The sequence below is a fragment of the Phacochoerus africanus genome, chromosome 11 (genome assembly GCF_016906955.1).
Source record: "Phacochoerus africanus isolate WHEZ1 chromosome 11, ROS_Pafr_v1, whole genome shotgun sequence".
Taxonomy (NCBI): domain Eukaryota; kingdom Metazoa; phylum Chordata; class Mammalia; order Artiodactyla; family Suidae; genus Phacochoerus; species Phacochoerus africanus.
The window spans coordinates 100586739-100601149 of record NC_062554.1 but is presented as its reverse complement, the minus strand read 5'-3'; the positions used below and the strand labels follow the sequence as shown (position 1 = coordinate 100601149).

Genomic DNA, 14411 nt, shown 5'->3' with positions numbered 1-14411 from the left:
ATTTTTTGCATTTGCACATTGTTTGTAGGTTAAGGCAATTTTTTTTTCTTTTCTTAGTGTGTGTGTGTGTTTTAGGGCCATAGCCACGGCATATGGAGGTTTCCAGGTTAGGAGTTGAATCTGAGCTGTAGTCACCAGCCTAAGCCACAGCCACAGCATTGTCAGATCTGAGCAGTGACTGCAACCTACACCACAGCTCACAGCAATGCCATATCCTTAATCCACAGAGCGAGGCCAGGGATCGAACCTGCGTCCTCATGGATGCTAGTCAGATTTGCTTCCACTGAGCCACGACAGGAATTCTGCAATTTTTTTCTTTAATGCTACATTTTTATGTAAGATTTATAAGTTTCCCAAGGAGCAAATAAATATATTTATTATATCACTTAGTCTTTATGCAATCTTACAGATAAAAGTATATTTTTATACATATTAGAAATAAGAAATAGCTCTACCATTTAGGATTCTAACTCACAAAATGGTTATTCCTCTGCAGTAAAATAATGTACTTTTCAAATTTCAAATAGCAAATAAACACTACTAAAGTTTAAAACTCTGAAATCTTTTAATAGAGAGATATAGTTATTGCTTCCTTTATATGATCACTTCCTGAACAATATAATTCTACTCTTGCAAATATTTATTCCTTGGAAACATAAGAATCACTGTTCTCTGGAATGAATTTTAGGGTAGCGGTTACCTCAATCACTACTCTCAATTACTTTGGAAATTTAATTCTATATTCTTGGTTTCATTATTACCTCAGCATATTTACATTTATTAATTTGTTTAGCTACTGGAGGTATCAAATGCTTTCAATTTAGCAGACTCGATTATACTGTTCAGTAGACTTCTCACTTTGAGAACATTTTGACCTACAGATAATCCTTTAAAAATATTTATAATATCCAATTCCAGTGTTTGAGTTTTACTGTTGTCTTATAAACAACAAAAAATAGAGTTAAATCAAGCAATAAAGTACTAGCCCACTGTGGGAGATGTAGGCTTTCACTACTCAAGGAATCAAGGAAGATAATCTTCATAACTCAGGCTGCAAAACTGTCCCTTTTCACATTCTATATGTATTAACACACACACAAACATAGCACGGCTCACTAGAAAGTCACTTTTGTTTATACTAAGACTGAACTTTTTAATCTCCATCTAATATACACTGAAGTGGTTTTGCCTGCAGAATTAAGAGACCCTGTAATCCTGGTGCCTCAAATAAAATATTCATCTTTTAAGTCGTGGCAGAATAATTAGGAGAGGCTATGACACCTTGCTGAATATGTACTTATTTTTAATTTAATTCTGACTTGTACAACAGTTAATCATTGTACATAGCAAGGTCATCTTTGTTTATCTGGTCACTCACATATGTAAAGATATCCCCATAAAAGATTTCTAGGTAATACTCTCCATGCAACTCAATTAGTCCTTGGTGATGGCAGTAACTTTACCCAGATAGTATTTTGTCGAAAACCTTCAGTTACTGGGCCGTGTTTATAAATTCTATGTTACGAAGACTAACGCAGGGTTAGGCATTTTTAGAAACTGAATCTTAAGCAACACTAATTAGCACTTAAAAGATATTTTTCATTTTCAGATTACTTTTGCATGAATACCTGTTAGTCCTAACATTATCATGAAATGGGTAAAAATTTATGATCTTTATTCTGGATATAAAAAAATGAGATAGAAAGACCAAGTTCTTTTCATTTTTCTGTATCTTACTTTATTTAGCATATATCTATTTAAAAAACAGTTCCTCTTTAAACACATGAATAACCAAACAACAACAACAAAATCCTTTGAACTCAGACTTGGTCTATATGAAAGATCACTCATGGGAGACTGGTTCACTCCTTCATGAAACTCATCATTCTGTTTGGTTCTACCTCCTGACCATTCCAACCAATTATTCCTTTTCAATTTAGGACCCTAGAGCTTAATAAAACTAGAGTTGTACAATGCCTTTCTTTATGAACAAACTAAGACCACAGGAGTTAAAGTGATTTAGTTAAAGCCAATGGATCGGCAACAGAGCCAGCTGCAGACAAATCTCCATACTGTATGTCTTCTACCATAAAATTGGCTGTCACGTACTAAGGTGGGTTTTTTCTATTTTTTATTCCCTCTATTTTTTCTCTTGCTCCCCTAGTTAATACCATAGTATACCATTTTCTACTTCCATGATACAAAGAAAATGCAGAACATACTTACCTGTAATTAGCTAGGCATCAGAGAAGAGAGAGACATTCTTCAGCAGGGTCAGTCCTTCCAGGTTGGGGATTATGGACAAGTATGTGCCACAGCAAGGTATAAAGAAGCAGCCCTGACTTCTGGAGCCTTTACTGTTAAACTCAAAGAATATCCTCAAAGCAGAAACTTGGAGGGATTTATTTTCATAAGGAAGGTCAACATAATTTGGATGGAGGATGATTAATGTGGCATTTTTTCTAAAATGGCAAGGAGTTGAAATTTTATTTTATAACTTTACATGGCTTCATAACTTAAGGCAATGTGAAGTGAGAAGCATATTAATGAGTTGGAAAAATATAGATATAGGTGTGCTAATGAATACAATTTTAATTGCTAAAATCTTTCAGGCAATAACTGATTTCAGGGAAGAGCATCTGCTTATAATGACTATCATGTCAATTTAACAACATTAATGCAGCCAAAGTATGATGACTTAATGCTGATCATGTTCTGAACATGTTGATAACTATGCTTTCTAGTCCCTGAATGGAGCCTAATTGAAAAATGATTATCTTATTTTCAAGGTTTATCATTAACTACCAATTAAAGGACAGTGTGGTATCTTTTTTATTCATAATGAACCAAAATTCTAAGTCAAAAATTTATATAAGAAATTAAAGTGAACAAATTCAAGGTGCAAACTAGATAAAAATTTCACAGAACACTACAGAACTTTTATTTCCTCCTCTTTTTTTCGCATTAATTATGTCTGAAAGTCTCTCCTACTCTAGAAAATAGAATAGCAATATAAATTTTATTTAAAATAGTTTTATTTCTCCATTATTTTTCATAAAAGAAGCAACCAGCCTACCAGGTTGGAGCACTGATGAAAAATGTAATAATATATGCTCTATATGACTTTCTTTTACTTTGATATATACACATAGAGCAAAAGAAAAAAGAAAGATTTATAATTGCCTATCTCACTTGTTTTCAAGAACTGAGCAAGGGGTTAACACATTTTGGCCTAGGATTCCTTTTCATGTAAAGTATACTTTGGTTTGTATTAGTCAGAATTCTAACCTGTGCTGTGATATAAACAAACTTCCAAATCTTAATATAAAGCTTGACATTGCAAGTTTTAATCTGGCTTGTTTAATGTGGTCCAGGACAGTCTCTGGGACTTGTGACAGGAACACCAGCTAAAGTATATGGCCATTATATTCACTGCAGCGGAAGAAGAGAGATGCAGGAAGGGGACCAGCTTATAGCTTCCTCAGTTATATTGCCTTGAACAAGTCATGCGGTCCTTACCCAACTATAAAGAAAGCTGCAAACAGAGAAACACATTGTATTTGTTGAGCTCTACATAGAGCTCTTCCACAGTCAAGATTTTATTATTTCCAAGAAATTAAACCCAAACCATGCAAAAATGTTGGTTTAATTAAGTTCTGGTGGTTTTTATTTCAGGTAGACTAGATTTTAATTATTAGCACAAAACCAGTAATGTGTCTGCTAAATCTATAAAATCCTAGGAAAAAGCAGCTCTTACCAGACGGAAAGTTCATTTTGAACAAAGTAGAAAAAAAATCTGGAAATGTGTTTTTTTTTTCTATTAATCTTTCAATTCAACTATTTAATTAAAGTCCTGTTGTTATTCTGCATTTCTCCAGTGCTTAACTGATCTTCTGTTAGCTTAACTCCAAGGGTTGAAAGAGGAAAGTCAATAGATTTGAACAAAATTTTTACAGATTGTTGATATTTCACATGGTGATTACCGAAATTATTCTTTATTTGCCATGGAATCTTTACTGTGCCATGGCTATAAATGAAGTGACTACTGTTCAATCGCCACTCAAGGGAGGTCATAGGATATTACAAAGGCTTGCTATATAGTCAGCTTCAAGGTGTATACTTAAAGTCAAGATATGGAGGAGGATGGATTACAGATAGAAGGAAAAATAAGATAAAAGGCCTAGTGAATAGATGATGACAGAGTAACTGACAGGGTAGAGGTGAATCAGCAGTGTACTTTCAGGGTTAGAACTAAAAAAAAAAAAAGAAAATTTCCATAACTGTAACAATGTATGTGCATAGGTGCTTTGTGTATTTTCATTTGCAACTATGTCCACTGTCAGTATGTATGGGCATCTGAATGGAGAACTATTCAAGTGGAAAATAGGGCTGAAGACATTTTATTTCATTGACTAAATGTCTAGATTAATTATATCAGTACTAATTACATTGTTTAATAGTAGCAGTTTTGCTGCTACTTTCATCTCTCATGTAAATAAAAACTAGCTTTACCCCAAAGAATTGGCCGTTAGATGAATTTCATTATCTTAGTCAAGGATTAACCACCTGTCATTTTTTGATTATAGAAATATTTTGGATTGTAATTATCTGTGATGTCTCATATACTAGTAGGAAACATGTAGGAGTCTCAAGGGAAGTGTTCTGATTTACTTGGCTGCTACTGAATGAAGTTCATGAAACATTTTATTCTGCAGGGCTGATGAAAGACATGATAGTGCAATGGGGCTGAGAAGAAAAGAAAATCCTAGAGGCATGTCTCTCAAGGCTGTTACAGGTTATGAATTTGACATTGATCCCAGTATCCCAGAATCAGATAAAGATCACAACATATAATTGATTCCAAACTCATCCTTTCACCTTTTCATGTACTCTCAGCAGTGGGAACTCCTATACCTGTGTCGTAGATTCCATACCTATCCCACTCTAAGATGTTTTGCCTACACCCTAAATCCATTCCTTCTGCCTTCAGATATGCAAGGGATTTGAGGGTGTGTGTATGTGATATTAAGTACTTGGCTGGGGCCTCACATGAACCCTTGTTGAAATATCGCTATTTCCAGCCTACATGCTCTAGTTTCAGTCACCCCAGATTGCACTGATCCAAATGGCAATCACAGACTATTTCACCTGCTGTTGCCATTCTTGCTCCACTGGCTCCTCTTTCTCTCCTTTTTCTCTTTTTTCTTTCGTCGTTCTATCTCATTATCTCTATATATTATATATAGATATTTTTTACATGCCTTCAAAGTTGAGGTGCATCTGGACATGAAACATATTTCTCTTCACTCTTTTAACCATCCATCTATATATATATACATTAAATATACACATTTCATACTTAATGAAGATTTAAATCAACTATGGCCAAACTGGGTTGAATCCCAGAAGCTAGTTGTTTAGTTAACTCACCAAGTTCTAAAATCTAGTCCCTAACTGTGGAAGCCTGGAGAATCACTTTGATCAGTACCAAAGGAAATCAAACTCTGATAATACAATGCGAAAACCTAAGTGGGGAAGCCCATTTACTAATTTACAATGAAAAATTACTCTCACAATTATAAGACAGATGATCTTGGGCTACTCACTTAACTTGCTGAACATCACTGATCCCTTTTGTAATAATGAAGAGAAGAATGAAGAATGGATGGGCCACAAATCTAGGCTTCCTGGGGACACAGGTAAAAATGGATCATAACAAAAGTCCCTAATTAATACAGCCTCTATTTACTACCAGATTTCCACTGAGGAAGCCATGGATCCATTGTTCAGTGTTAGGGCTTTATTCAGAGACTCTGGAGGATCTAGATGTATTCTAGGATCAAAAATGTGTGCCTCTAATTGGTAAATGTGATTAGCTAAGTTTACTTACCATCACAAGAAAATCCAAGAAAACATTTAGAAGTGGAGTCAAGATGGCAGAGGAGTAAGACATGGAGCTCACCTTCTTCCACAATCACATAAAAATCCCACTTACATGTAGAACAATTCATGCAGAACATCTACTGAATGCTGAGATGAGAAAGTGGCCCTTCTCTTCAATAGGAGAAGGGCCTTTCCCCATTAAAATGCTATAAATTCTGAAGCAAATAACCTGTTGTCTTTTTTGGTTAACTTCAGATAAAAACAGGAGAAGGACATGCTGGTTTTGAATAATATCAATCAACTACTGACCCTGGTCTTTTTGGAAGCTTTTTAGGAATGATACTAATGGGGCTCCTGCAAATAGCTATGGACGTAAGTATGTGATTTACAGGTTTATATAATTATGTATGCTCAAAATTGTTTCTTCCTTTATGGAAACATTAGATTAAAAATGTAGATACATATCCAAGCAGTCTTCTATGTTTTGTGGCTTCCCAGAATACATTTGGAACTATAGGGGAAATCAGAGCTTTGATAACTAAGAAGATAACATAATATATCTCATAAACGTATCTCGGCATTATACAGCTTGAATTTCTTGTCATTCACTTAGTAGCTGTGATATGGAGAAGGTTCTTAACTTCTTTAAGCCTAAGCTTCCTGGTCTGAAAAATGGGAAGCACAACACATTTCTCAGAAGTTGCAAAATGCAATGGCAAAGTTATAGTCCTTGCATGTAGATGTTTGGTAAATGTTAATTCATTCCTTTTTCCCCACTCAATCCCTTGTCACCCTCACACTGGTTTGCAAACAAAATGCTTTTATAAAATGCTAAGGTGAGGAACTGGGAGCTTTTATAAATACCTATTATAGAGTTTTATATAGTTAGAATTTTAGATTTAGATTAGAATTCAGAGTATGAAGTGCAGGTAGAAGTTCTAGAAGAGCTTAGATTAAGATTTTAGAAGCAAAGTTCAGAAATGAAAGAAAACTTTTAATATAGACTTCCTTGCATATATGCTCTCTCTATAACAAGCTAATGGTTTTAATTATCAGAATAATATATTTATCAATTAATTTCCCCCATAGATATTTTATATTTCAGTATTTATGGTAATGTTGTGCGAAAGAAAAACAATTTGGTATTTGATCAATGACCAGTCAATAGGCTCATGTCATGAGGAAAATAATTGACTTGAAGCTAGCTAATCAGATCTTTCCTGGAAAAATTTCCTGATAATTTTTCATAAATATACATATATATGTTTTTAATTGTGGGCATTTTTGTCCATATATGCTTAGCAAATAATATCTTTTCTACTGACAGAACTCTGCTACTGATCATCAGTGAAACTGTCAGCCTGAACTCCATTCATGCTCACTAGGTAGTCTGTTAGCCTGCAGAGTTCTCTGCTTTTCCTACCCCAAGAGCATGTTGGAACTTCTTTGGAGGCACTTATGGTGTTCATGACTCCTGAGAGCTTCCACTAGAAAGTTCCTCTCATATAAAGTGTGGGCTGGGAGCCAGATCCACCTGGGATAGCCTTCCTCTTCTTCCACTGACTTATTGCATGATGCCAGGCCCATTACTTAACATGGAACATCAATGTCTCCATGTCTTTAAACAAGTGAATAACACTTACTTTACAGAGATACTGTGAAAAATTCAATAAAATGACATATAAAAAACATTTACTGTACATAGACATGCTCAGTAATGATGGCTGCTATTTAAAGAATTGTTCTGATTGATGTTCATGGATCCTTATACCTGGGATTGGTCCTAGTTGGGGAATCATAAACTTTTCCCTCATTGTGAATGCTAAGATGAATTAGATTCAGGACATGAAATCTCAGACTTCCTACAAATATTCAGTTGCTTTACTGATCAGTAGAGTTTTTCATCAATGTCAAACAGTTAAAAAGAGGAAAAAGACAATCAGAATTCCTACCAAAAATAGGAAAGGACAGATATATGTAGTTTGATATTAACTTCTCAATTCAGTCTTTTCTTTGAAGGACAAATTAAGGAATTATCATTTACTATACAAGTTAGTTGTGTTGAGCAGCAGGTGATTTTGTATGAATAAAAAACAACATTCCTGTAAGCTACCTTTTAAGTAGGAAAGGTAACAGTGTGGAATAGATACTGGGAAACTAACTGGGAATTAATCCTATTCTAAACTTCTGACTTACTTTAGAAAGGCAGGATTTATGCCTATTTTTAATTAAAATGACTGTCAATCCTACATAAGTCTTAACTTTAATTATTCTGTGTGAGAACCCTACTGACTCTCATATCTTTTTAAACTGCGCTGTAAAGATTACGCCTAGCACTGATTTCGCTTCCCGTTAGATAGATCTATTTGGGCATTCACCCAGGGCCATTCACCTGCATAAGTGACATATATTAAAGTTCAACATTAGAAGACACTATATTTCATGTTGAACATTTTAGCATAAAGATTATAATCACATTTTCATAACAACACACCTAATGCTTCAAGAAGACTTTGTCATATCTCAATTCCTTACACATTCCAAAGGAGGGAAATAATTTTAAAAGCTTTATATTTCTCATTATGTTTCTTTTTCCCATTCGCTTACTAAGACTGGACCATATTTTAGAGTTTCATGAGTAGTGAAAGTGGATTTCAAGGAACATCAGAGTTATGATGGCATCTTTAACTTGACATTCATAGAAAAATCTGAACGTAAACGTATGGCTGGTTTTATCCAGAACTACACTTAATTTAAACCCAGCTCTTTATTTTTCTCTGAAGTGTCTGCTGTATTTGATATATCTTCACTTTCCATAAGCTGTTTACACCTGCTCAATACCAAGGGCATTACATACTCAGAATAATTTAAGCCAATTTGATGAACTGATTTGAATAATGATAAAATAAGCCAGCAGAATCAGAAAATGACAGCATTTTAGAGCAGAAAGAACCGCTAGACTTCATTTCACCTCCCTCTCCTTAGTCCCAAACTAAAAGCCTCTTCCACAGTCCCACGGTTAATTAGTGGCAGAGCCTAGTCCATAACCAAAGGATCTCAATTCTTAGATGAATGCACTTTCCATAGTACCATGTTGCCAAGTAGGTAAAGCAAAGGGTTATTTGGTCTAACACTGCTAAGCTGCAATGTGCAAATAATTAGTGCAATAAACAAAGGATATTAGGAAATATAATTAGTATTCTTTCTTCATTGTTCTTTTGGTCATTTGTATTTGAATTAAAAATGAGTACTACAAATCTACAGCCTTAAAGTTCTGTAATAACACTAGCATCCATTGCTATCAGCCTATAGTTTTCCTTCAGCTACATAATAATCTTCTAGCAGCCTATGTATTCATCAACAGTCTTGGAAAGTTGGATAGGTCTAAACCTGATAGAATCCTAAATCATTCTATTCAAAAAGTGCAGAGGCATACAATGGGGTGAATTGACCTTCTTATATCCAACTGGGCTACATTCTGAAGTCTGCAGGGAGCAGATTTCTGGGCTTCCTGGAAGGTGAGCTATTTTCCATTGAAAGTGATGACTGGTTTTTCCGGAGGTGGAAAAACAGGTCCACACCTTCATCACCAATTCTTTCTTGGGCAGCTGCTGGAACCACTGAAGCCCAGGAATGTACATGCCATCTGCCGTGGTCTACAAACCCAGATTTCCTACAGATATCCTTCCTCTTATAAAGAGGAAAGAGAGATACAAACCAAAAGGTAAAAAACCAATGGAATGACTGGGTCACAACCACAAAAAAAGCTGATCAAATCCGAGCAAAGGGACTTTTATGTGGTTTGGAAAATCAGTAAGGTTGCTCACTGTTGGTGTTCATTGTTTTTCTTTTGTGTCAGATATGTTCCTTTATTCTAAAACTAGTTCCCTGTAGTGTCAAATGGATAAATCAATACAATCTCTTCTAATGTTTCTTGACTTTTCATTTTAAGCCATATTTTGTAGCCATTTTTCTCTTATAATGTACTCTGTCAGCCAAACCAGTGAATGTTACTATGTGACCAGGAAAGATGCATTCATTTTGTTCAATGAAAAAGAGAAAAAAAATCTATGGTACTTTTATATATATGGCATGAAACTAGATCTTATTATTATCAGTGGTAAGGGAGAAAGGAGAAACCTAATAAAACTTTCTATAAAGCAGTAACACACATTTTTAATAAATATATCAGGCAAGTATACATCTGAATGAGTAAATGAGTAGAACACTTTCAAGTATTTGCTACTGCTCAGAAGCTTTTGAATTTTTTCTTTTGGCCTAGCTTTCCATTCCATGGCAGTTTATACGTCTCTCAAGAAATTTAGTTTCATTTGTTTACAGATTTTCTTCTCTTTTGGCCTACATTTATAATAACCATATTTATTCACTAATAACCCTTATTCTTAACACTTAGCACAAAATATAATTAGGCTATTTTTAAAAATCAAATTCACTTTCAAAGAACAAAAATATGGCAACCTGATTCTAAAATAATTGTGAAAGAAAGTGAGTCATACTCTAAAAGCAACTTCAAAAAAGAGCTTCTAAATTGATAATTCCCATTTGAAGCAATAAGGTTAAAGTTAAAACAGATGTGTAATATGCCACTGTTGCAATATATTAGCTTAAAATATGTTAGATTTTATATCTCTAGTTCTAGGCCTGCATCTACATACGGTTCAATCTACCATTCAAGTGGAGAGGCCTATATTGCTTAAAGATATTCTAAATATTTAATTGTGTTTCTGAATGCCTTTAACTCAGAGAATCTCATTTCATTGGAAGAAGGTGATTTTAGCTCTTTTTCCTTTCCTCCTCTCTTCTTTTCTTTTCTTTTTTTTTTTTTGTATTCCACAGGTTGATTCTATTTTCCCTCTTATCATATGCTTAGAACTGTGCCTTCATGAAAAAAATTATGAATAATTAGATTCATTCATGCCCACAAAAAATACTGCCTTATTGAATACCGACACATATTTCACAAACTTTAAAAGTACTGATTTTTAAGAATTAAAATTGTTTTTCCCTATGAAGTATACTACAAAGTTCTGCTGTAATTCTAGATTTTCTAATAGATATGTGGTCAGTGGCTTCTCTCCTATGGGATTATATCATTAGGACAAAGGGACATTGACTCTTCATAGCTGTACCCTTTGGTGTGTTGACAACTGCTCTTCTTCAAAGGAGACAGTTCCCATAACATTTTAAGAGCCTGCTTCTATGTGCTTTTCCATGAAAGATAATTTAATACAACAGAGGATTTTTAAACAATATATTAGAAACCTTACAATTTTATTCTTGACAATGCTTCTTTGTAACATGGCTTAGTTGTGCTAACTTAAAGTGCTTAAATATGTAGAAACATCATTGTGAGTTATACCTCAATCAACTCCTCCATGAAAGTAATTTCTTTCGGATCTTAAATCTATGTTTTTCATTTTATCTACTTTTTATGGAAGAGTTTTAGACCTTTAGTTTTATTGATTCCTGACTTTTACATGGTATACACTGCTATTTCTTTTGGCTTAAAATAAATTTAAAATGTTTCTCAATAAAACTATCTCACCAAATGACCAAGTATGGTCTTGGGAGAGAAGTTTAATTTTAGCTACCTTTCATTTCATTTTGAAAGTAAAAATTGGTCACTGAAGTCCTTCCTCAGATCATCTGGTATAAGGGGAAAAGTATCTACAATCAATATCTTTGCTTATACTTGCCTCAAAAATTAATTTGTATCTATAATAAACTTTAAGCATAGAAAAAAACAAAACTTCATACATAAATGGAAATAAGTGGATTTTTTTCTTATATTTAAAAAGAAGTCAATTTAATCATGGTTGCTTAGACTTAAGAGATAAATATAAAGATAAATATATAAATATAAATATTATATAAATATATGTAATCATTATGTTCAAGAGAATATTCAAATAAACTATTTTTACTCTAACATTTGAAAATGAATCCAATATTTTTCTGTATTAGCTCCACTAATTTTCCCCCTATACTTTTGAATCTATATTACTCAAAGGACAATGGATGATGCTTTAACTTATATGCTTATTCCATCTAATCTCTATTGGATGCTACTTACTGCTTCTGAAATTGGCTTTTGTATACTATCAAGGTAATCAAAATCCCATTTGATATATGTTCTAAACTCTTTTGAACTCTTTGTAAACATTTTCTTGGTCATTTATCACATTCCAGATTACAGCAATTTTGTCTTATCATTATTTATTTATTTTTCCTGAGGTTCCATTACATAAAATTCCTATATAGCCTAAAATTTAATTGTAGGAAGGTCCATTTTTAGCATTTATTGTTTAAAAACTAAAAACTAACTTTCACTTTAGGATACCACTTAGTTTCCCCAACCCCATAAGTTGTACAGTTAGCAACTAAAAGGCACTAATATATGTAGGTACAATTTTAGGTCTTTAATATAACTGGCTTGTGTTTTACAGAAAATATCAAGAATCAGTTCCTAAGGATCTTTTCTCTATAATTTTACTTGAGAGAATGATAAAGTAATCTCCTGAAGGCCTGTGTGTATGTGTGTGTACTTATGCTCACTAAATGTCCATCAGTTCTGTCTCTGTGACCAAGTCCTGCCTTCAATGCCTAGAGACATATCTTTTAAAAAATACATTTTTGAGGAATTATGTTCTGAGATTAGGTTCTAGAAAGACAAAATGAAAAGTCTGAGTGCAGCCAGTGCTTGTTTATGGAGCATGGAAGAGACTGATGAGGTTTTATGTTATATGTAGTTAAGCCCCAGGAGAGACTTGGGCTGACTACCTTCTTCCCATGATTAGCTCAGAAATCAGCCAGCAGACAGGCCCAGATTTCCTTCAAAGGGACATACAGGAACTGAGCTGTCCACAGTAAGATTTGGATGAGTGCATGTGTGTGTATGGGGATGGATTCTCTGTAGCCCTCTCCCAAGAACACTCTCTTACTCACTAGGGACCAAGGAAATGTAACTCTAAGACTTTGCTCCTTCTTTTTAATTGTAGTTGTTGTTAGTGGAATAATGTGGTAGCGGTACACAGATTTATTCAGTCCAGTCCCCTTTTACTGAAAAAATTAAACCACCCTCACATAGTTACAAGTTAAACACAGCTTTGTTTCCATGACCTATTTCTGTTAGTAGATTGAAGCAAGAGGTATCCATACTAATATATGTGTATATAAAGGCAATGACATGCTCTAAAGTAATACATTTATTTTCCTTTTGTGGTGCTGGGTACATGAAAACCAGTGAGAATTATCTGATGCAAAGAGTCTGTAATAAATGCAATTCCATACTCAAAGCCAATAGATATGCTGAATACACACGTAAATTTCTAAACAATGCTAGGATTTTTCAGACTACTGACACATCTTTGCTACACACTCTTTGAAAATGTCTGAACATTTCATTAAAAGATATACTGAGTGAAGATGGTGGTTTGTGCAGGTCCAATTAATCAGCATGAAAATGATTAGAGATAATATAAATCAGAGTCATCTCTATTTTAGACTGTTTTTTCACTTGCCAAGTTAAGAGCATTGTTAGTGAATATTATTACTGGAACTGGCCATTAGGAGTGATGACTACAAATTCAAAGAATAATTGTTTTATCATAATATTCAGATTCATTAAGTTTCCAATCATCTCCTTTATAGGAGCTATCATGGATTTCTAATTGAATTTATGACCTTGTGCCAAAAATCACATCATGAACCTCTTTATGTTTACTCATATAAGCCTAGTTATTTTACTTTTATATTTATTTTTTCCATCATAGAGTTTCTTTGGTAACTCTAAAGAGAGATGACTTATTTAAGAAGTTAATTAACTAATGCAAAATTTACTCCTATTATCTTCATATTTAATTAAGACTTCTTATTTATGTCATCGCCTGAGAAAGGGCTACAAGTATTCTTAAATGTCAGCCTCTTATCTATTTCCCTCAGCTTTTAAACATAATAAAGTGCCTGGGATTCTTTATTCAGTATTTCAGATCTCCTTTCTTTCTTGTCACAAAAGATAAATTCACATGGCTGTACTGACAACATCACAGCTTTGAAAATGCATCCACCCGTTTCCTTATAAATAGTTCAGTCACTTACTTTAATCCATCTTCCTCTGCCCATCACTCTAATGTCAAACTTACAAGTTTAAGAATGCACTTTTCTCAACTTCAAGCTTTAAAGTAAGAATCCAAGAGTCCATTTACTTAACTAACACAGACTGACAGAGGTAGCATTTGAACTGACAAGATGTCAATCAATTAGTATTTTCATCTAGGAATATTTGATAGTCGTGGCCTGGAATTTTTGTTTTGATGAACATTAAGTGCTAACAATGGCAAGGGTCCCCTCCTAAAATGTGTGTGGGTAAATAGGGTTGGATGCTAAATTATCCATTTCATTTCTATGTTTTCAGTATTTCATTCTTAATCCATACTTTTTACATAGTTCTGGTAGTTTAGACCCAGAAAAAAATACATATACATATTTTCTTTCCTGCTTATTAGTTT

General features: G+C 33.8%; 1 protein-coding gene across 1 annotated transcript in view; it reads right to left on the bottom strand.

Moving 5' to 3' along the window:
* The window catches only part of MAGI2 (membrane associated guanylate kinase, WW and PDZ domain containing 2), a 1320860-nt gene that overhangs the window by 906409 nt on the left and 400040 nt on the right, over window positions 1-14411 (bottom strand). The window lies entirely within an intron of this gene.